Source organism: Bufo gargarizans, chromosome 2, assembly GCF_014858855.1.
Source record: "Bufo gargarizans isolate SCDJY-AF-19 chromosome 2, ASM1485885v1, whole genome shotgun sequence".
NCBI classification, from domain to species: domain Eukaryota; kingdom Metazoa; phylum Chordata; class Amphibia; order Anura; family Bufonidae; genus Bufo; species Bufo gargarizans.
The window spans coordinates 500329347-500354136 of record NC_058081.1 but is presented as its reverse complement, the minus strand read 5'-3'; the positions used below and the strand labels follow the sequence as shown (position 1 = coordinate 500354136).

Here is a 24790-nt window from a genome sequence, read left to right as displayed (position 1 = left end):
TATTCGTTTTGTGGAATATGACGAATACATTCGTTATATTCGTTTTGTGGAATATAACGAATATATTCGTCAATTCGCTAATTCTACCAAGCCATTGAAGCCATATTCCATGCTTATGGAGCGTCCCCATCACCATGGGAACGACTCCATATACTAGAATGTACTGTCGGATTTGAGAATTACGTTGAAATCGCAATTCGATTTTTTCAAGTTATAAAATTCGAATTTCGATTTTAACTTAGCACTGCTATATGCCATATTAGGCTAACTAATATGGCATATAGCAGTGCTAAGTTAAAATCGAAATTCGAATTTTATAACTTGAAAAAATCGAATTGCGATTTCAACGTAATTCTCAAATCCGACAGTACATTCTAGTATATGGAGATGTTCCCATGGTGATGGGGACGCTCCATGAGCATGGAAGTCGGCAGAAGCGGCAACGGGCACTGACTGGAGCAGCCAGAAAGCCAGGAATCCAAAGGACAGGTAAGAACAACTTTAGGGAAGTGGGAAAGAAAAAAATATAACAATAAAAAAAAAAAAAAAAAAAAAAAAACGAATATTCGAAATATCGAATTTATATCACTATATTCGAAATATTCGCGAATTAGCGAAGTGCCGATATTCGCGAAAAAAATTCGATATTCGAATATTCGCGCTCAACACTATACATAAGTGGACAGTGCCTCTTGAAAGATCATCACACTCCTCTCCTGGAATACTCTGTGCTGCTGAAAGGTCCTACTCCTGTGATCTTTTACTTGGCTCTATTACTCTTTTCATAACACTGCTCTCACTAACAGCAGCACATGAATGGGCAGGTCACTGCCTCTCATAAGGTCAGTACACTCCTACCCTAAAATACTCTGTGCTGCTTCTAGGCCCAATTGCTAGGCCTTTTCTTTGATCAGTCTGTGATTGAACTGCTATGGCCTATTCACCTCTTGACATCCTGGCACGTCTCCTGTGACATGCAGCTGTGTTAGAGGTGTCATCATTCCCACTATTTGGGTGGCATACAACAGATAAAACATCATGAGCGACAAATGACAAACTCAGCTACATTGTGAATTACTCATGGTCTGACGTGAAAGGCACTAGGCGGGTTTTTTTCATCTGCAAGTTTTTAATACCCCACTGACATTGATGCCCACTATAGATTGATGCCATAATAAAGTACCTTAATATTACCACCACACAGTGCTTCATAACAGTACCACATAATACTGCCACATATCGCTCCCATAATGATGTCGTACAGTGAAGACATAAGAGTGCTGAATCATATTTTGCCACATAACACTGTCGTATAGTGTGTAGAAAATTGTGCCAAACAGTTAATATATTGCGAATATAACAATACTTCACATTGCCATGTGGTGTAGATATGGCAGTGCCATCTGCAATGGGCGCCTCCACCCCAGGGCCCTACTATAATGCGCGGCCCAGGTGTAGGAATGCCGAATGATATAGTGCGGCCTAAAATGTCTCCTTATGTGGGTCACGGTGCTCCTATCTGGATACGGCTGGACAACAGGCTTTGGCTCTGAAGCAATAAATAGGGGGAATAATTGAGGGATTTGAAAGAAAAGATTGAGTCCTGACTTTGTATATAGTTGAACAGCAGCTTTACTTGAATAAATGTTCATTAGAAACAGTCTTCATGCTTTGTCTTAGTTCCAGCAGGCTTTAGCATTAAACTGGCAGGCAAACTCGACTCTGCTATATCTTTCTCTCTGACTCTTCTGTATGCTGCACTCTCTCTCTGTAGTCTGGCTCTAGGTTATACCAGGGAATTTTCCTCCTGGCTCCTGAGGCTTCAAGCTTTCGCCTCCATGGCCAGCAGTGCTTAGGGTGCTCTGGGTGGAGTGGGCACGTTCAGGAGAGACGTGCCCCTGCACACCCTTCCCCTAGCTGGGGGTAAGCTAGACTAACTGGAACTTCTGCCCCTCCCTTTCTGCAGGAAGTAGGAGCCATCCACTTCTCTCCAGAGGGGGGTTAGAATGAAATGGTAAGTTCCATTCTATGTACATGCAGCTCTTCCGTGTTTTCTGCCCCCTGCTGGTGAACCAAGCACATTACATGTGAACATAACAGTTGCATAACAAAATAGGAATGCACATTGTGGAGGACCTGGAATAAATAGACAAAATGACATGAGGTTAGAACAATAAAGACAGTAGCAGGGTGCAGAAGTGGTAACACTTCTCTGGGGTGTTACACATCCAGCGTTTGTAGTGCCAAACTAATTGCACTGTATAGTCACAAACCCTTTCTGGTACATAGATCATATAAGGCAACATGAAGGCCCCCATGTTACAATTACATAGGGATGGGGTTGTCAATGAACATATAATCAGTGATGGTCAGTTCGCAGTATTGGCCAGCGAACAGATGCGAGCTGCCATCTTTAGTAAGGTAGACTTACCCATCCGGCGATGCACAGGTAAGCCCTTACCTGTGCCGCGAGCCGGTCTGAAATCAAATGCAGTCACCGATGCATCGCCGTACGGGTGAGTCTACCTACTAAAGATGGCAGCCCGCATGTGTTCGCTGGCGAACACTGCAAACTGACCATCACTGCATATGATTCCTTCACTCCAGAATTCTGCCGTCAAAAAGTCCCAAAATAAGGCTTTTGCGACTTTTTGCATTTGTTTATGGAAACATTTTGTGACCTTTTTGCATTTTTACACCATTCACTCCAGTTTTGTAATGTGGGTGGAAAAGTGGGTGTGGTTAGCTATGTTAAAAAGTAGTGTTGAGCTAGTCAAATTTAACGAAGTGGAATTCGATCCGAATTTTCAGGAAAAATTTGATTCTCCACGAATCTGAATTTCTTGGTGCTTCGTTGGTAACTAATACACTTTTCCTGAAATGGCGGTACAAAAAAACCTAAAAAACATACTCACTTCATCCATTTGACCACGGAGAGGCCGTCGCGGCCATCTTGATTGGAGAATACGCGCCAAATATTGCGTGCGCTGACGTGTGATGTCACCACGTCAGCGCATTGGCCAGGTGCGGTGACATCATCAGTGATGGCGTCACCACTCCCCGCCAGTGTGATGATGTGCTGACATCATCAGATCAGCGCGTGCAAGATTTGGTGCTTATACTTCAATGAAGATGGCCGCGACGGCCTCTCCGCAATCAAATGGATGACATGAGTATGTATATATATTTTTTTATACTCCGAAAAGCCTCATTGTGACTCTCAGATTCCGCGATCAGCATTGAACATGACATTTGGGGCACATCATTGTGCCAGCTACATACAATAGAATGCCATTCATCGCGAATCCGAGGAGGGTGGAGTAGGAAAACGGAGTCACTTTCCTAGACAAAAGAGTTAGGTTCCAGGATAAGACAAATTTATCAAATAACGAGACATTTGATAAATGTGACATAAAGTACTCCAACACAGACTCAAGCAAAACTGACCTCAGATATTCCCCTCATGATAAATTCCCCCCCCCCCCCCCATGGCTTCACACCAGGTAGGTCACGTTAAACGAAGTTCATTGGATGAAGGTGGCACCACGGATATCGCCTCCATGGATTTCAGCGACGTCTTTGACACAGCACCACATAAGGAGCTGAAAGATAATTTATTGGGAGCTTAATCCCTGGGACTTCAGTGGATTTGCAGTTGGCTTAAGGATGGATATCAGAGTGTTGCACTTAATGGATTCTGAAGAGGATCTAGTGACTAGGAGTGGACCACAAGGGTTTCTCCTAGGCCTTACGCCTTTTAATATGCTTCTAAGTGACATGGGAGAAGATGGTTTAGCTTCACTGTATAGATGGGCAGAACAATGTAAACTGAAGTTCAATGTATTCAAATGTAAAATAACTTGGGGAGAAGGAATCCAGTGCATCAGTAGCTCTGTGTTAACCAGGACATCAGAAGAGAAGGATTTAGGAGTTCAGATTTTTGACAGGTTTAAAAAGAGTCACCCGCGTGGCCAGACATCTGGGGCAGAGTGAGAACATAAAGTGGCCCTGGGAAAAAAACTAAAAGTGGGCCGACTCCTAATTAACAGAATGCGGGGCCAACAATACCGTAGTGCAGCATAAAATACTGCCCCAGCAGAACCAGATACCACAGTGCAGCACTAAATACTGCCTCAGCAGAACCAGATACCATAGTACAGCATAAAATACTGCCCCAGCAGAAACAGATACCATAGTGAAGCACAATATACCGCCCCTTCAGAACCAGATACCACAGTGCAGCACAAAGTACTGCCCCAGCAGAACCAAATGCCATAGTGCAGCACAAAATACTGCCTTGGTAGAACCAGATAGCACAGTGCAGCACAAAATACTGACCCAGCAGAACCAGATAGCACAGTGCAGCACAAAATACTGACCTAGCAGAACCAGATACCACAGTGCAGCACAAAATACTTCCCCAGCAGAACCAGATACCACAGTGCAGCACAAAATGCTGACCCAGCAGAACCATATACCACAGTGCAGCACAAAATACTGCCTCAACAGAACCAAATACCACAATGCAACACAAAATACTGCCCCAGCAGAACCAGATACCACAGTGCAGCACTAAATACTGCCTCAACAGAACCAAATACCACAATGCAACACAAAATACTGCCCCAGCAGAACCAGATACCACAGTGCAGCACTAAATACTGCCTCAGCAGAAACAGCATAGTGCAGCACAATACTGCTCCAGCAAAACCAGATACCACAGTGCAGCACAAAATACTGCCCCAGCAGAACCAGATACCACAGTGCAGCACTAAATACTGCCTCAGCAGAACCAAATACCACAGTGCAACACAAAATACTGCCCCAGCAGAACCATATACCACAGTGCAGCACTAAATATTGCCTCAGCAGAAACAGATACCATAGTGCAGCACAATACTGCCCCAGCAGAACCAGATACCACAGTGCAGCACTAAATACTGCCTCAGCAGAAACAGATACCATAGTGCAGCACAATACTGCTCCAGCAGAACCAAATGCCACAGTGCGGTACAAAATACTGCCTTGGTAGAACCAGATACCACAGTGCAGCACAAAATACTGCCCTAGCAGAACCAGATACCATAGTGCAGCACAATATATTGCCCCAGTAGAACCAAATGCCATAGTGCAGCACAAAATACTGCCTTGGTAGAACCAGATACCTCAGTGCAGCACAAAATTCTGCTTACACAGAACCTGATACCACAGTGCAGCTCAAAATACTGCAAAACCAAATATCACAGTGCAGCACAAAATACTGCCGCCCACGCCAGTATGAAACTCCATCATCATCCTGTCCTGTATCATCGCCGCTGGCCAAGGTACATTAGTGCCTTAAGCTCCTATATTAATTAATGCTGAGAGCATTAGATCTTTATGTACCTGGTTGACAGCCAAGAGGAGGTCTTGGGCAGCCCTCTGGGCATCGTCCCAATGTGAAATTCCCCTTTATGGTCTATGGCCAGTTTTCCTATGCCAGACGATAGAGAAAGTGCTTAGGAATCTTGGCTGCATAGCTAGTGGAGGAACCAGTAGAAAGAGGGAGAATGTGATCCCGCTGTATAGAGGTCCAGTGATACCACTTCTGGAGACCTCATCTATAAAAAGACATTGATAAAATAGAATGGGTCCAAAGATGGGTTACAAACATGGTGGAGGGTCTTAAGCTTAGCACTCATTAAGAAGGTCTCAACTTAATCTACATAGCCTTGAGGAAAGAAGAGAAATGACCAACATGATCGAAACCTTTTAATATATTAAAGAGTTAAAATAGGTTCAGAAGGGAAGTATTTCTAATGAGAAAGTGAACAAAGAAGAACAACAACAAAGAGGCACAAACTAAATCTAGTTGGGGGAAGATCAGAAGCAATGTAAGAAAATATTATTTTACTGAAACAGTTGTAGATGCTTGGAAGAAACTTACAGCAGTTGTGGTTGGAAAATCAGTGAATGTAACGATGCCTAGGGTAACATATATCTATCCTAAGATGAAAAATAGTATAATAAGGACAGACTAGATGGACCATGTGGGCTCTGCCACCATCCATCTATGCCTCTACTGTATCTCTAGGACCTGAACAGGTCCCTTTTGGAAAGGAACAACCATGGGCAGGTCCATTAGTGGTCAGTAGACATCTCCTTCATGCCTGATAATTACACCCCCGGTTACTTGGCCACCCACCTGCGCTCCACCTCCATTACCCGGCAAATAGGGATTTTTAAAGACATTACGTTTTCATCGTATAAGTGAGATAAACAAGGTCCCCTCGGAATCCACCAGCTGTTCCCTGCTGCTCTTCAAAGAAAGAGGGAAGCATTTCTCATGTATACTTTACTCTGTCTGGCTTCTGTTTTCATCTTCAGTGTATAAGCTTCAGAAGTCTTTGAAGGCTAAAAATATACCGTATCCAAGCATTTAACCCAGTGATTCCCTCTCCTTAATCTGGGTGAATTTCCCCTCCGAGTCTCTGGGCATAGACAGATCTGTGACAAAATTTTAAGAAAAAAATTCAACATTTGGGTTTTCCTTTCTGAGGCCTTTTTTTTGTTTTTTGTTTGTATTTTTATAGGATACACCACAAATGTCTAATCAGGGGAAATTGTCTCTCACTGATCCTGAGATTGGAGTTCCAGTTGGAGTGGTGGCAACACATTAGTATCTAGTCCGCGCTCCCCTATACTATTTTAGAGAATGACCACACATTAACTTTCCATGATAACGAGAAAACTGTCGACTGCCCATTCCTGGTATCTGTGCTAATTCCTTCAAAATGCTCATTATAATAAGAAAAATATGTCAAAACTGAACCATGCGGTGTAAAATCAGTCGACTTAGTTTGGAATTCTGTTTCATATTCACATGATATTTGTAATGAAACACTGCATGAATATTATCTGGTCTCCCGGTCTCCTTCTCTGCCTACAAGTCACTGTGATTACAGTAGTATGACCCATCCTCCCCTTTCTTCTTACTCATGGGCAGGCAGTTTGTGCTCCTTTGTTTAACGCCCTTCTATTTCCTATTGGGTATAGCAAGAAGTGTACAGACAGACCCACTTCAGAGATTACCCCCCCCCCCCCCCCCCAATCATCACCCTACTGGTCAGACTTTACACAGTGTGGCATTGGGTCAGTTAATACATTCCCACCCTTTCCTCCTCACAGGCAGGTGAGTGACCATGTTTTTTTTTATTTTACACAAAGAGACAAAACCCCCACAAACTTATGTTTTTTAATGCATTACCCTTTAAGGAACACTCCAAAAAGCCCCCAAACCTTCTGCAATGCCTAATGCAGGGTGCACCTCATGCACCGCACCTTTAGGCCCTGCAATAAGCATAACAAAGTACGGTATATCCATTTTTCTGGGGTGTGTCCTTTAAGGAACCCAAGAAAGATTAGTCTTCAGTCCACCGCTCTCTCACATGATTCTGGTCGGATAGTGACATTGAAGTGATGATTGCTGGAGCCGGGAACACTGAGTACACATTCCTAGCCCTGAGCAGCGCACGCCGTTAATCACATTGCCAGATTTTCACTAATTACCCTTACCACATTCACAATATATCATAATGATAAGTATTTGCCAGCAATTAGCAGAATGTGAGAACGTAGAGTAATACCTGAACACGTGAAGAATATTTACTGCTCTGTCGAGCATCTTCTGGAAGGAGGACTATTACAGCTTCTTAAAGAAAATTGGCAGGTACCCAACCATACTCACTAATGGGCACCCGGAGTACGTACGTCAACTCCAGCAGGATCTTAACTGTAGGCAAACGACTGCAGGCGGCTCAGGATATAACACCATGGAGCGCTCGGTCTGCAAGCAGAGCAAAACTGTAGTTGTGTTCTCCAAAATGCACTCAACAGATTCTGATGTAGCAGAGCTGAATTTTCTGAGATAAGATAATGCTGTGTCCTTTATTGCTGTATCGCAGTCTTTCGTAAATTCACAGATAACACATGTAATGTCATCATAAATGGTGCCTAATGGCCCAACTCTGATAATAAACTCAGCTCTGCTCCAGGGGCCAAAATCAAAGCAGGTCCTTCTGACAGGCGTCCAGGCAAATAGGAGGGTCTGTCACCCACCCAACTGTCGCTGCATAGGAGCCGTGTAACTTCACTTAGAAAGTGTTAGGGACCTGTTCAATAAGCAATGAGGTGCAAACCCGGTTCCCATCGTGGTGCCTGCCACTGACACCAATAAGTATTTTGTATCCCTTCTCCTATGGGCCCACGAAATGTATGGCATGAGCTGTCAGATAACAAGTTCAGCTCTGCTACCTCAGTAGAAAAGAGATTATGTATTTTCAAAGCTGCTGTGATAGGCTTTTCAGACATGACCATGTTCCTAAGATATTTTAGAAAAAGTAATTTCTTTTAGTTTTATTGGTTTCTGGGAAAGCTGGATGATACACTGGGATTGTCATCAAACCTCCTTCTGGGTTGAGTGACATCAATACCGAAAATACAACAGTTTCAGGTAGGCTTGGACTGGCCCCCAGGGGTACAGGTGAATTCCCCGGTGGGCCCCTAGTCTCCCACCCCCTGCACAAGTGGCACATAACACAGTAGACTTATACATATATTCAATGTACGGCACCTCCACCAGCCTATGTTCATATAAAAACCTTATAGATTATTAAAGAAACTCCCCAGTTTATTATTATAGACACCATCAGAGCTGAGATGACTTCTAGGTACAGAGGAAAGCTGCCAGTGTCCTCCTCTCCCCAGGACCTGCCTTCCCAAAGAGCTACAGGGACCCCCATATTCAATCATCTGGTAGCATCTTGCTGCTGTGTGAGCAGGTAATATTTGAATGTATCCGTACAGTGGGCCCCCATAATAAATAATACAGGTGGGCCCTAGGCCCCCCAGTCCGACACTGGTCCCCACACAAGTTATTATCATCTTGCTTTCCTAGACTAGTGATGAGTGGCATAAGCAATATTAGAATTTGCAATATTTTGTGAATTTTTGGCCAAATATTCGCCATAAATTTGCAAATTCGATCATTCGTGATCTCCAGTCATTGTTTACTTGATTGAGAAAATTGGCAATGTAATATATTCGCGATAAATTTGCAATTCGAATTTTCAACACTATTCGCGAATACGAATATACAGTGTATAGCACTATATTCTAAATATTCGCGAGATCTCGAAGTGGCGATATTCGCGATTAAAATTCGCGATTAGAATATTCGCGCTCAACACTATCCTAGACTACTGAATCGCAAACCAGTCTAGTTATGAAGTGGTATGGACATATAGGATATATCTTGGACGGGTTTTCCACTGAGGAGCATGAGAATGCTGAGCAATGATCAATCTGAACCCCATTAAAGCTCTAACCAGAGTTGTCACCCAGCTTTCTAAGGGCCCTGCTGAGTGACAACATGGCAGCACCTATAGTGGTTGTTGTCCAGCTTTCCTAGATTCCTTAATGACAAATCTTGCTCTGCTGCAGTACGGGATAGTGAGAAATAATCAGGAAGATTTTCCATTCAGAAGCGCGGGAAAGCTGGGTGCTGTAATATTTATTCCAAGTTATTGGTGCGTGTCTGTATTAAGGCACACATGTTTCATGCTGTGACGTCTCCGGTTTATGCTCCTGTCCCAGAATTGCGTCAAGTACGGTTTAATTCGGAGCCTGCTTTAGGGGGGATGACTCAGTCTACACATAAATGGCTCCCTGCCTATAAATGTACCATTGCAGAATCAATGTTGCACGCCTTGTGTGTGTATGTGTATATATATATATATATATATATACCGTATTTATCGGCGTATAACACGCACTTTTTCCCCCTGAAAATAGGGGGCAAATGATGTATGCGTGTTATACGCCGATTAGGGCTGAAACGTGTCCTCCGGAGGCCAGAGAGGCAGGACTGAGCCGGCCGGCACAGCGGAGGGAGGAGGAGGGAGGAGGGAGTCCCTCCCTCCCCACTGTGAGCGGCTGCCGCTGAAGACCAACGAGGACAGAGTAGGAGGAGGAGGGGAGGGACTGTGGCCACTGCGCACCAATGAATGTGCCGGCCATATCCCACAGTTCCGATCGGAGTCCCAGCAGTGTAATGCTGGGGCTCCGATCGCTTACCATGGCAGCCAGGAGTCACGCTACTGAAGTCCTGGCTGCCATGGTATGTTAGTGAGCAGAGAGCAGCGCATTATACTCACGTGCGCTGTGGCCGCCGGTCGCTCCTTCTTCTGTCTGTGCGGCGGATTGCTAATGCTTACAGCATTAGCAATGCGCCGCACAGACCTATGAGAAGGAGCGACCGGCGGCCACAGCGCACGTGAGTATAATGCGCTGCTCTCTGCTCACTAACATACCATGGCAGCCAGGGCTTCTGTAGCGTGACTCCTGGCTGCCATGGTAAGCGATCGGAGCCCCAGCATTACACTGCTGGGGCTCCGATAGGAACTGACACTGCCACCAATGATGGGGGGGAGGAGGGGGACCCTGTGGCCACTGCCACCAATGATTAATACTGGGGAGGGAGGGGGGGGGGGTTTGCGTTACCAGAGGGGGCAGATCAGAGGCTTTATTTGAAATTTATTTTTTTTCCCTGAAATTTCCCTCTAAAATGAAGGTGCGTGTTATACGCCCGTGCGTGTTATACGCCGATAAATACGGTATATATAAATGGTGTCTGCATATTGCGTGTGGGTATTAAAGGTTCCGAAAACTATTTGCACCCACTGCCTAATAAAGCAAAGCCCCTTCTAATTTACCTTGGCTCTACAGATAACGAATATAAAATATATAGCAGCTCTGTCACATACTTCCACTACCACTAATTGTTTCCCATACACTGCGCAGAGAAAAACATGAAACGGTAACACTGATGAAGATACGTTGATGGATTTTAGCAAAAATGCTGATGTTAGGGAGAAGCAGAGTGTAACACAGGGATTCTCTCTGTTTGAGGTTCATTTGGAAACCATTGTTTACCCTGACATTCAGGATGGTACACTATTATAGAAATGTAGTCATACATATACACATATATGTTAGATATTTCTGGGGTTAGTTCAGTGGCATCAGGAGAGGTTCCCTCTAGTTTTCTGCGTGGTTCCCCTCTTCTCAGTTACAGGAAATATATGAGATTAGAACTTTTTTTTTCAGAAACAGCACCTCTCTTGTCCATGTGGATGCCTGTGGTATTGCAGCTCAGCCTCAATCACCGACTAAGCTGCCATACCAGACACATCCACATGGAAGGTGCTGATTCTGGAAGGAACCCCATACAACCCCTTCCAACCCTGAACCACCCTTCATTCTTCACTCCCACGGCTCTATAGCTTACCACACAATGGGGAACAGTTCAGCAATCGGTGATCATTGGGATCAGGTATTATGCTAGCAATGATTGATGAATACCAGCATGGTGTTCAACACAGGAGCCTGAATCCTTCTCTCAAATCTGTAGACATGCAGGAAGGGGTAGAAGAGGGTTAATCCACCAACTTCTGCAGCTTCGTCCCCCCCAAATCTGCCCCCAATTTAAGATAAACTCACACAGAATGGGAGAAGTAGAGTATGTGACTCTCATCTCTCCGTGCCTATTTTCCGGCGTTGCTGTGAAATGCTTGGAGTCAGTCTGCACCCTTTACAGGCTACTCACCCATAACTAACAAGGTTACTTGGAAAGGTAACAAGCTAGGCAGATAATGCCAGTTAATGAGGACTCCAGTGACACGTGCTTTGCGGCGTACATTGTAGAATGCGCACAAAAGAGTTAAAAGGTTCTTCACTGGTAATAATAAGGTAATATCTTTGTATAGAAAGGTATGCAGCAACCTACAGAGTCATGAAGGCTGATGAGCTAGTTTCAGTAGATGAGTTTAATTCTGGTGGGAATATTCTGTACTGATGCCAGGGTGCAATTTCGTGAGAAGGAGATGTCAGTTCCACTCAATGGACAGAGAAAATCCTCTCATCTAAATTCATAGTAAATCAAATGTTCTAACCTAGTCCCATAACAGCACTCCCTGCCCCTGTGGCAGCTTAGTTTTGTCTTAAGGACATGGACACTCTGTTTTCCAAATATCCCCTTAGTAGTGTAAAAGTAGTGTAATATGGAGACCATTTGGATGTCATACATGGATGGCACGGGTCTGCCTCTCCATGCTGGCTCATAAAGGGTGTATGCATCCCCCCTGCCCGCATGATGTCTATGCTTCATTCACAATCACAAGGGGACAGCCACATGGGGAGAATTTTCCTCAGCGAAGATGCATTTTGGTGATGACTTTGCTGACAGTTATTTTCCATATGAATCAGCAGCAGGTAGGCAGGGGAGTGGCTATAGCTCTTAATTAAATATACGCTGGACTTAATGACATCACGCTGGACTCAAATCAGCTCATTAGCATGCAGCATCTTTGTGTGTATATTATGAGGTAACCATCTGCCATGGATTTTACCCTTTGCTTTGCAAAGGGTGTAATTCAGCAGGACTGTAACTAAGTACAACCTTTTAGTATAGGATTTATATATTTAAAATATTTCTCACCAAAACAGCAAAATGAGGATAGATCGTTTGATAGCCCCTGTGACTATGTGCTACAGTATGCCATCAAGACATACTATTTGCTTCTACTGTATACACTGGGGTCAGGGTCAACAGTCATGCTATTATCATCAAATGGCAGGATTAAAATGAAAGCAGGGGCGTAGCTATAGGGGAAGCAGGTGTTGGACCCCCACTGATTTGATATTGATGACCTATCCAGAGGATAAGTCATCAATATCTTTAGCCTGAAGAACCACTTTGAGCTAGATTGTTTAAAAGAAACCTGTCACCAGTTTTATGGTGTCCTAACTAAGGGCAACATAAATATGTGACTGATTCTCTTAGCAAAATGCTGGGTCACTTTCTTTAATTGACCCAGTCAATCTGCCAACATCTTGTATTGAAAAGCTCCAGCTGATAATGATGAGTCATGAATATTTATGAGCTCCTGACTCTCCCCGTCCACCTGCTGCTGAATGACAGTTATTTTCCATAGGAATCAGCAGCAGGTAGGCAGGGGAGTGGCTATAGCTCTGAATTAAATATACGCTGGACTCAATGACATCACGCTGGACTCAAATCAGCTCATTAGCATGCGGCATCTTTGTGTGTATATTATGAGGTAACCCTCTGTCACACCAGTAAGTGAATACATCTAAGGCACTTTTTAGTAGTTAATGATTGTATATAATTAGTTAGATTATAATCAAATATCCACATGACAGGTTCCCTTTAAAGGGCATCTGTCAGCAGATGTGTACCTGTGAAACTGGCTGACCTGTGGCATGTGTGCTTGGCAGCTGAAGGCATCTGTGTTGATCCTAGAGGCTCATTTGCATATATAAAGAATTTTTCGCAGCAATGCAGGCACATATGAACATGGGACCAACACAGATGCCTTCAGTTGCCAAGTGCATATGTAATATGTCAGCCAGTGTCATAGATACAAATCTGCTGACAGCTTTGTATCTATGAATTGTCGCACTTTTACTCCAGCGAGGGGTAATGTAGAAAGTGCAGTAAGATCTTAACGTGTTCTACTTAAAGACCAAAAGTAGAACTGACTTTCCCCTCATCATAAATTTCCCTCTTAGTCTGCGACATCTAACATCCTATACATCCTCACAGTCATAACATTTCCCAAGCTGTTAACTAACATGAGTAGACAGGTCACTGCACATCACAAAATCAGCATACTCCTCCTCTCCTGAAATCCCCCTCGTTCATTTATTTTCTGTCTTTGACCCTTAAATTTTTCCATCCTCTAAACAACTGACCTCTTACTCACAGCTCTGTCCTCGCCAACATCTTCAGGTCACTGCTTCCCACAAGATCAACACATCCCTCTCCTGCTGCTGAGTGCATTCCCAGGGCCTGGTTGACTGCAGTGATTTATCCATGTCCACTGTAGAACTTGTCTACTGCTGCTGCGATCATTCTTATAATATCATTGGCTTCAATAGGTTTCATCTCCACCTGTCTACACCCTATTAGAGACGGTCAGGGGGAGTCCCTTGTTCAGACTCTCATCCATTACCCACAGTCTATAAGTATACCGGCCACAGCACTCCAGTTGCAATTAAACAAGAATTTCTTTATCCAGCCCAAAATAGTGCATTACTGTTACAGCAAAGTTTTAGGCCACAACATGATCTGACTAGGGTGGCCACTGGCTTCACCCCAGAAAGCCGGACCTCACCAAACACCCCCAAACAGATAAACCCCGCCCCTGCTCTGTGAAGCTACGCCCCCATCACCGGCTGTAAAAAAAATAATGGAAGAAGAGGGAAGAAGTTTCTGAGGGGAAGGTGAGCAGGGGGCAGCTGGGGTGCTTCTCTCCCCCTCAGTCAGCCACAGGGAGCCATCGGCCTAAAACCGGACGTCTGGTCACCCTAGATTCGGCACTTTGTCAAACCAGTTTGTGTTTTCACCTGCAGGGACGGATTGGCCACAGACCTTACAGGGCCGCCCAAGCCCCCCTCTATGCCGCTGGCCGGTTAGATAATGAGCTCTCAGCGGTAATTAACACTGTGAGAATCAAGTACTCATGTACCAGGCCAGTGAAACGTGTCCTCCTGAATTCAATAATGACCCACACCTCCTAAGCCCCCTGCTCATATCTTAATCATAGACAACTGGACGAGGAGGGGAACAGAAAATGGCATCTATTGATGGCCAACACAAAGGGATAGCTTTTGTTACCCTGCCCCCTGTCAAATTAGACAATCCTACAACATGGGGCCGCTTTTTTTTTTTTTCCAGGGCCACTTTAACTTCCCAATCGACCCCTGTGCACCTGGTTTGGGACTGGTAACTGGAGTGCCGTCTGAAATCGTTGTTTGTATCCATTACCCAGAGTAATATGCAGCTACAACATGCTTATCTCCCTCAGAAAGACCATGTCTGTGCATTACGCATGACAGTCTCTGATGCTACAAAAATCGCGGATCAGTTAAATACGGATGCTGTCCATTCTGTATCCACACTTTTTGTGGACCCATTGACCTTGAAATGGGCCTGCATTTTGCGGAAAAGTATAGGACGTGTTTTGTCATTTTGTAGAATGGACATACGGATGCGGAAAACACACATCTTCCATATGCTTTCTGCATCCATATGTCCGTTCCGCAAAAAAGCAGTCTATGTCCGCAAAATGTGGACCACAGACCCGTTTAAAACAATGAGTCTGCAAATAAAATGCGGACGGCACATGGACTGCATCCATGCTTTGAGGATCTGGGGTTTTGGAACCGCAAAATGGATTCAGTCATGTCCATGGGGTCTATAGGTTACAATCACATGACCGTATTTTTGGTTTGTGTCCAATCCGCATTTTTGCCAAACGCACTCAGACCCATTTATTTTTATGGGGTTGTTATAGAACATGTCCTATTCTTATCGGTTTTGTGGACAAGAATAGGTATTTCTTTAATAGAGTCTATGGAAAGTGTGGGTTGCACACGGACAGATCCGTATTTTGCAGATCTGTGGTTTGCTGACTGCAAAACGGATATGGCCCTGTGAATGTAGCCTTGGACCTCCCATAATCAGACTAGAAACTGTGTTGTGGTGGCACTGCCTGAAAACGGAACACTTGCTGCCAAGTTGTCAGACAGATTACAGCTGATCACTGGAGGTGCCATCAAGGGGATACTCTGTGATCATCTTCTTTCCCAGGAACCCTTCAAGAAGAAGGAATTGTCTGCGGGGTGTTCTGTTTCCGCCAACTTCAAAATATACTCCATAGAAATACTATAAAAGGGTAATAATGTAGACTCTAAGTCCGTTTGGGCCAAATCAGACAACACTCAGATGTAGTCTTCTTTCCACCTTGCTTGATAGCAATCTGGATCTCCAGAGGATCTGTATCAAGCGTTAGGTCATCTTTCGCCCATAAACACAGAGACAAGGGGCCAAAAGCTGAAATTGTCCGGAGTAATAACTACTTGGACTATCTCTCTGTGATCTCAAGGCAAAGGCAATGTAATAATTGTCATCTCAAAAGGCGACAACGCCGAGCCTGATTCTCCTCCTGCTGCGTAAAGCTGTCAACGCTTTGTAAGGGCGCAGATAAAAATAAGTTTCACCTCATTATAATTGATTTCCTATGCTAATGAGCTCTCATTATCTTGTTTTAAGTACTGCTGGCATACAATACTTTTAAAGAAAATCTGATAAAAAAAAGGTTGAGTTCTGCTCAACCGCAATGGTGGTGTCATGTCACTTATACCAGCACAGAGGGCACCAGCATCAACAATTTAGAAGTGAAACGCTTATCGGGTGGGGGGGGGGGGGGGGGGGGGGGGGGGGCTATTAAGGGTCTTGCATCATCTGTACATAAAAAAAATGGACTTTATCACAGCTGCCTGATACCAGTCTTGTAGGATTGTATTACACAAAAGGTCATAGTAATCCTATAGGTACATGTCCTAGGGCAAAACAGATTAATGTTTAGAATAAACCTATGTCAACCTGCAGGGGCTTCCTCAACCCCTTCAGAATACGCTGATCATAGAGTGTACCTCAAGTGATCAGCTTTAATCTAAAGAGGTGCAAATTCTTATTGTCTCCGGAGTGCCCCCACAGTTAAAATGAAGCATTGCATGAAGCCCATTTAAAGGGTAACTGTCATGTTTTCATAAAAAAAAAAAAAAATGTTTCTCTATGTTACTGCTGCAGCAGCATTATGCATAAAGCAATTTTTAGTTTCCTCGCATACCACTGTTTTCCCTGAGTTTTTCCCTTAGGTACATTTACAATATGAGGACCTTCTCCATATGGCTCCTCTGCCAGTTCTCTGAGGCCAAAACTGCTTCCCCTCACTTCCCTTACACACTTGCTGTAGCCAGCAGCTCCCTGCCAGCCAATCAGATTGGATTACTGAGAGACACGCCTCCTCACTCTGAAGCCTAATAGAGGCACGCAGTGTGAAGGACCGCCCCTCCGTCTATCTGTCTTCTTAGCCGGAGACAGACAAACCATAGCAACTGTCTTTTAAGGGAGCAGTGGAAAGGGACAGAGGACATTAATAAAAGCTGTTATTATAAGGTAATGACAGATCTTTTGACAATCATTGACAGACTAACTCAGGTATACATGCCTAGCTCTAATAAACTAGCAAATAAAACAAATATGTCAGTTACCCTTTAACTCAACAATACATGGAGGAGTCAGGCCATCCATCGCTCAATAACTGGGCATTGGAAAGTTGGTTTTCTAAATCATTCATTGTCCCCTCATCCATTTTTTTATACCAAGGGCTCCAATCTATGACACAGAGGAGAAGCATGGGGTACCTAGTCTAGACAACAATGCTCCTTAACACTGGATCTGTTATCAATGACACGTGACAGGCAAGTGGCTAATTAGCCCAAGTATTAGGCTATGGAGACCCTTTTTCTTCTGTATAGACCTTTGTTTCTGTCAGTGTGTCATTCGAGCATTTTATTCAATGCAATGCTGTTTCAGTAGCTGCAATCTGTAGGGGCTCCAGGAATACACCTTTGGTTTTGGCTATGTGTCAGTGTACAGTGCAATTCTAGCATTTTATTCAATGCAATGCTGTATCAATGTCTACCATCTATAGGGCTTCCTGGGATACACTGAACGTGAAGCCCAAGCGTCGTATGCCTACCAGCTTGGAATAAGAAAAATAAAACTGAAATTCACAGACGGATTTCATAGCTGCACCCAAATGCGTTTTTAGCCTTGAAATCCCCAAATTTACAGAAGAAGCTGGTGGAGGGGATAAATGATGTGAGGAAGGATCAGTGAGAATCTGTGAGATCTGATGGACTGACAAGATAAAACTCCAAGGGAAGACTTCTGTCCAGGCTTTTATTTCATTCTACATTTTTAAATGGAATGTTTTTCATGTTATTTTTTTCCCCTGACAAATCCCTGAAGGTTCTTTAATCCGGACGGTTCTGTCTGCTGCAATCGCACAAAGTCTTCCAACAAATTGCAGTTTCCGCTCTTAACATGATCTTGAGGAGCAGTGAAAAGTCAAGCTCCACGTATCAATTCGTGGAGCGTCCGTTATGTCTCACGGAGCCTCAGGATTCGCTAATTGGATGATGGACAGAGAGATTACAATATCTAAACTGATAATAATACTAATAACAATAATGTTTTTTATATTTTTTTATTTTTTACTTTTTAAATTGGACTGCCAGTAATTGTCAATTCTGTTAGGATTATACAGGAAGATATACAGGGGAATATTCATACTAATAGTATCAAAAAGATGAATGATGATGTAAATAATTGGCTTTAGAGATAGACTGTGATAATAAAATGGATAATAACCACATAATTAGAATAATTAATTAATATACACATAATAATTATTTTTAGCTTCTTGTTTACTCTTCAGATTAGGGCTCGTTCACACGAACGTGTGAAGCCCGTGCTGTGGACCGCAAATTGCGGTCCGCAATGCACGGGCACCGTCCGTGGGGCAGCCGCATGCGGATCGCAGAACCCATTAACTTGAATGGGTCCGCGATTCCTCCATTCCGCAAAAAGATAGAGCAAGTTCTATCTTTTTGCGGTGCGGAAGCACGGAACAGAACCCCAGACAGCAATCCGTAGTGCTTCCATAGTCTTCCGTTCCTCCATTCTGTATCTCTGGATTTGCGGACCCATTGAAATGAATGGGTCTGCCTCCGTGATGCGGGATGGCCACGGAATGGTGCCCATGTATTGCAGATCCGCAAAAGTTCGTGTGAACAAGCCCTTAGTCAGATTAAGGCACCGTATCTATGGTGGTCGGGGTTGTAGCTGTAGGAGTTGCACGGGTAGCAGTCGTACCTGGGTCCTGATGTTTAAAGGGGGCTCCTCTGCCACATAGGAAAACATCAGTGTGGTAGATGGCACATGGAAGGCGGGGGCGCTATTCCGGATTTGATATGAAATAATAATATAATATAATAATAATAATCAAAAAATAATATTAATGCTGCTACTACTAAATAAATATGATTTAAAAAAAGTAAGCTACATTCACACGAGAGGGTAAAATGGTCGTGTGACGTTCATTTTCAGAATCAACTGAATTCAATGGGGCTATGCACATACTGTTTGTTTTTTTAAAGGCGAGTGAATAGTGGCTATCAAAAAATAGGACATGTCCCATTTTTGTCCTTTTTCACGGGCAGACAGACCCCATTGAAGTCAGTGGGATGGTTTTTTAATGGCCATTTATATGAGTGCACCCGTCTACCGGCCATTAAAAACGGGGGCACTAGAAAATGGGGGCACTTTCAGTGGTTAAAGTAAAAAAAAAAAAAAAAAACACATACACCTAATCCACTTTCATGCACGGGACACTCGCTTCTCATTGAATGAAGCAGGACCTGCGCTCCCAGTGTGATGATGTCATCATGCTGGGACAGCAGGTGCTGCAGCATTCAATGAAGAGTTTTCAATGAATTTTTTTTATACACAAGCAGAAAGGGGGCATTCTTTATACTGGGAGCCACTAACAGGGGCATTATTAATACTGGGGCCCACTAAAGGGGGAATTATTAATACTGGGGGCACTAAAGGGGGAATTATTAATACTGGGGGCACTAAAGGGGGAATTATTAATACTGGGGGCACTAAAGGGGGAATTATTAATACTGGGGGACACTAAAGGGAGAATTATTAATACTGGGTGCCACTAAAGGAGGAATTATTAATACTGTGGGGCACTAAAGTGAGCCATTAATAATACTGGGGGCCTCTAAGGGGGCATTAATCATACTAGGGGCACTATGGTAGGGGATTTGATGTCCAGGGGGCACTAGGGGGGGGGCATTATGTATACTGAGGGCACTGCAGAGGTAGGGCCAATTGAATTAATCTATAGATGCAAACGGCCATTAAAAACGAACCGACGGTCAGAAAATGGAAGCAAAAATGGTTGAAAAATGGCCGTGAAAAACTGAGTGTGTTGTGTGAACGTAGCCTAATTGTGTGAAGTAGTATTAGCAATATTTAAAATAATTATTATCCATATCTGATTATTATTAGTAAAACTACCAAAAATAATAATTATTAAAGGTTATTAATAACAAAGCTCCTAACAATAAACCACAGATGGAAACTAGAACCCCAAGAGCTTGCAGTCTAACAAGCTGCCCCGGACTGGCGCCTCTTTTCGCCACCCCCCACTTCTCCTGAAGTGTTTGTCCAGCTTTTATTTCAGCGGACCTGGCTTTGTTTTGGAACAAGATGCGGCCTGATAGCGAGGGTGCGACGTAGAAGATTTTACCTAAGAGCCATTAGAATATTAAGTTGTTGAGCGTCTTGAGTGAGATCCAGCTTGGCACAAGGCTTCGCCTCCATAAATCTAGATGTGCAAGCACTAATGAAAACACATCCTGCAGAGAAATCCACTGTTGCGGTATTCTCCCTGAGCCAGAGGCCTCTGCGCTCTATTCCGTAAACTTCTCTACTTGTTGATTACACTTCCCAGGGCGGCTCCACGCAGTAGACTTAACCGCAGTCCTATGTAAAACCACACACAACCCACGGCGATACCACGATGAACTGTGCCATGCTCGATAACAAGCGTAGCACTGCTACATCTGACAAACCCAACATTGCTCAACATATATCTAAACAGGTTAGAACATTAGAGAATTATCGTGTTAAGCACAGCGAATACTAGATCTCTTCTACTACGTACAGTGACTTGACGCTACTCGGCAAGTAGATGAATCCATTCACAGATGTAGTAGAGTTTGTGCATTGCAGATAATGAAGTGGAAAGTAGTGACATACACATGATGGCAAAGTGAGCTCTGCTACACCAGGTAGCCTCAGCCCTGCTAAATATGTAGTTTCTATTAGGCTTCATGTGTCATTTAAATGACGCAATGAGGTCTGCCAGATGTGTAACATCCAAGTCTGTATAAGGGCTCGTTCACATTTGCATTGAGCTTTCCTTCTACTGAAGAACAGAAATAGCGAGAAAAAAACCGGATCCATTAAACGCATTGAATGACGGATGCAAACTGCACATATTCTGTCATGTACGGACAGGGCTCTTTCTTCAGCCAAAAATATAGACATGACGGAGTGTACCCTGGGCCACGAACCAAGCATAACGGACGCTCTAAGGCACCCATTCAAAACAGACACTTGGTTCAGATCTTCTGATGGATCAAGAGAAATGAAAGCTCAATGCAGATGTGAATGAGTCCTTAGCTCAACATTTTTATGTACTATTCCATGTTGGTGTCATTGGGCTTCATGAGTCAATGTAATGAGTTAAATTACATAGTCAGCTCTGCTACATCTGTAAAATGATTGCTGTGCTGTTGTTACAGGTTTTCATTTGTCGATCGCTCTGCTACATCTGTACTATTCAAGTCTTGACATTCCAATATACAGTTCTCATGTTGTTGCTATTCAGGCTTTGGGTGTCATTGTAACCGGCTCTGCTTCATCTGTTACCTTCTAGTTTTTGTTGAGCTCAACAATCCTCGATGCTGTTGCATTGCTGTTACCACTGCCCTTCATTTGTTAATGTACCCACAAGTAGAACGGCAAAGTCAGCTCAGCTACATCTGTAACATTCCAGAGTGTATCTGTAACATTCCAGTCTGTACTGACTGTACTCAGCAATCCTATATACAATATACCGTTCCCATGTTCACCGTCAGTCAAATGACAGATTCAGCCCGCTACATCTGTACTATTCCAGTGTGGTTTACCTCTGGCAATACTCACTGCTCACAGACATGGCAGAACCAGGAGGAAGAACAGTTACACAGATTAGAGGCATGGTGCCAATCCTAAGGGCGTCATATTTTGTGAATAGTGGATGAGGCTGCGAAAAAACAATGACCAATGAGTCCCAATGTAAATCCACTGACCAATGGGCACCAGTGATGGAAAGTAATGCATCCATCATCCCATCCACCACTGGAACCCATACAGGGCTGAGTCTTCCCAATACAGGTCCATCCACAACCTGCTAAAGTTTGCCAGATAGAACCATGCCCAAGCCACAAGATAATAGACAGACAGATAATTGTTGGATAAATCGATAGATAGATAGATAGACATGAGATAGATAGATAGATAGATAGATAGATAGATATGAGATAGATAGATAGATAGACATCAGATAAATAGATAGATAGATATGAGATAAATAGATAGATAGATAGATAGATAGATGTGAGATAGATAGATACAAGGTAGATAGATAGATATGAGATATATATAGATAAATATGAGATAGATAGATATGAGAGATAGATAGATAGATAATAGATAGATAGATATGAGATAGATAGATAGATAATAGATAGATAGATATGAGATAGATAGATATGAGAGATAGATAATAGATAGATAGATATGAGATAGATAATAGATAGATAGATAGATATGAGATAGATAGATAGATAGATAGATAGATAGATAGATAGATAGATATGAGATAGATAGATAGATAGATTCATAGGTGTCATTATATATATATATATATGTGACCAAGGGAGCGATCATAGCATGTGTCCCACCACTTGTCTGGATGGTTGAGTCTGGCAAAGAGAACATGAAAGCCTGTGGAAGCGAATGATCAAAGGCTCCGAAGATTAATCCCTTAACGCTCCCAATTTGCCCACTCTTGAGGTGCCTTACGCGCCGGTAACAAAGTCTTCCCCAATGTATAGAGAGATCATCACTTAATGTTCCCGGGCAGGAATATTAAAGTGATCCTCTCCCCGGGTATAAATCATTCATGGGCTTACAGTTTATATCATCCCTTTAATTAGAAGATCACCCCCCTCACCCCCCATCCCCAGGTCCATATATTACTGTGCGGTATATCGGACCCCATCACCCTGATGCTCTCCTCCTAAATTATGAGAGGATTAACAATAGGTCCTTTGTATAATGGGTTTAGCCTACATATCCTTACAAAATCACCACCGGCAAAAATGTTCTAGATTGTAGCAAACAAGATTCCGGAGATTCGGGAAGCGGATGGCGGTAGATAAATATGATGCCAAGGGGACAAATAAGAGAATAAGAAAAGGTTTTCCTTCAGCCTCCTGAGCTGAGTTGGGGAGATACGGGAATTAAGGGGGGGGTGCACAGCAGATTAGTGACAAAGGACTAGGTAAGGGCCAGACGCCCACTAGAATGTCAGACACGAGTGTGCGTGGCCGTGGAACAGGTTGGTGCTATCTGGTGCGTATAACGCTGCGTAATAAGTTAGCACCATTGAAATGACAGGCGATATATGACAGAAAAGAGGTTATGATGAGAAGGGGGTAAATCCTCTGCAGTCCAGATCAAGAACAAACTGGCACCACAATGAGTTAGAGATATTTCCCCTCTACCAGGGGTAGGGGTGAATTTGGTGTGAATAGCAAGGGAGGAACTGAAACCCTTGTAGACCAAGCAAGGGCCACAGGTGGAGCGGTTTTACTGGAAATGAACCCCTCAAGGGAGGGGATGTGTGGACGGATGGCGGATACTCGGCTGTGGATTGATATCAACAGTCTGTAGAGTCTGGCACCTGAGCACGGCACAGCTAGGGGAGCAGGGCTGGCATCTCGCACCAGTTGAGTGGTGATAGGTGAAAGTGTTAAATGACTTCACTGCAAAATGCTGTTTGTCATTAGGGCTGACATTAATTAAGTAGAGCAATGTTAGCCTTGGGTGGGAAAGTGACAAATGACTGTAGTGGATTCCTGGATTTCTGCAGAGTGAGCATCTGGTGTGACTGAGGCAGTCGACGACAGCACCTTCTGTGTCCCCACAGCAAGAGGTGCCAGGGTAGCGAGCGCCAGTGACAGTGTCTACATGGGCAGAAAACAGTGGTGGGTCTACAAGAACATAAGAAGACAAGCAACCTACCTGGCAAAGAGTTTTCTGCAAGTTGGACTCCCCACAGAGCAGCAGAGGTTGTTGGTGCAGTGCCCCCCACCCCAGTCATAAGAGGGTGCTGGGGTCTTTGTATAAGTCTCCCATCCTGTCTTCCTTGGAGCTGTGGGTGCTGAGACACTGGCAGGACAGGACGGTTAGAAGAGAAGTGTCATTGTCCTGGGTGATGATGGATGTTTCTCTGTGTCACATCCCTGCTGCTAATGCTTAGACACGCCTCTGCATGGGCACTGCCAACTTCATGTGCTCTCAGGCAAAGCAATGTGTGCAATGGCAGGGCTGTCTGCTGTCTGTCAGAGGCTTCACATTGAGAATAATTCATCCATCTGGTTCTAAAGGTGAGGAAGGGGGGAGGTGCTGCCCAGGTAGTGTCCTCCCTCACAGGGTGCCAGCTCCTGGCTGGTAGTGGTGTGCCCTGAGCTGCTGGCTGTGGACTGTGTGCAGTCCTTCCACTAGGACAGGATTACTGCTGGTGAACGTGCAGCTCCTCCAATCAGATCTGCACTGCTCCCTGATTTGGTGGCTCTGGCTGAATAGGAAATGACTCTCTCCTCTGCCTCCTCTCCCTGTCACTCTCTTCATCACATTTTTCTGCTGTTTATATCTCCATCCCTCCGTCTCCTTGTTACCTCTGCTCCGCTGTCTCTTTTTCACCTCCCTCTCTCCCTCATCTGTCTCTTTTATTCATTTATCTCTTTTTCTCTCTCCTGGATAACACTCTCTCTCTCACCTACTGTCTCTGTATGTCTATTTCTCAATGTCTCTGTCTCTCTGTTTCCCTACTGTCTGTGTAGACTTTCCCTCTCATCTTGTACCTTTCTTTCCCCTAGATTGCTCTCTTTTCTCCTTGCTCTGTCTCTT

At 43.9% G+C, this 24790-nt stretch overlaps 1 protein-coding gene across 3 annotated transcripts in view; it reads right to left on the bottom strand.

Annotated features, from left to right (window-relative positions):
* The window catches only part of CHRM2 (cholinergic receptor muscarinic 2), a 221052-nt gene extending 196602 nt beyond the window's left edge, over window positions 1-24450 (bottom strand). The window contains exon 1 of one of the 3 annotated variants that reach the window (XM_044281234.1): window positions 23903-24450. The gene's annotated coding sequence lies outside the window, so the exon portion shown is untranslated. Of the gene's footprint in view, window positions 1-21757; window positions 21781-23902 lie in introns of those variants that run through there. The other 2 variants (XM_044281233.1, XM_044281235.1) reach the window with 2 other exon arrangements.
* Between the last annotated feature and the right edge of the window lie 340 nt (window positions 24451-24790).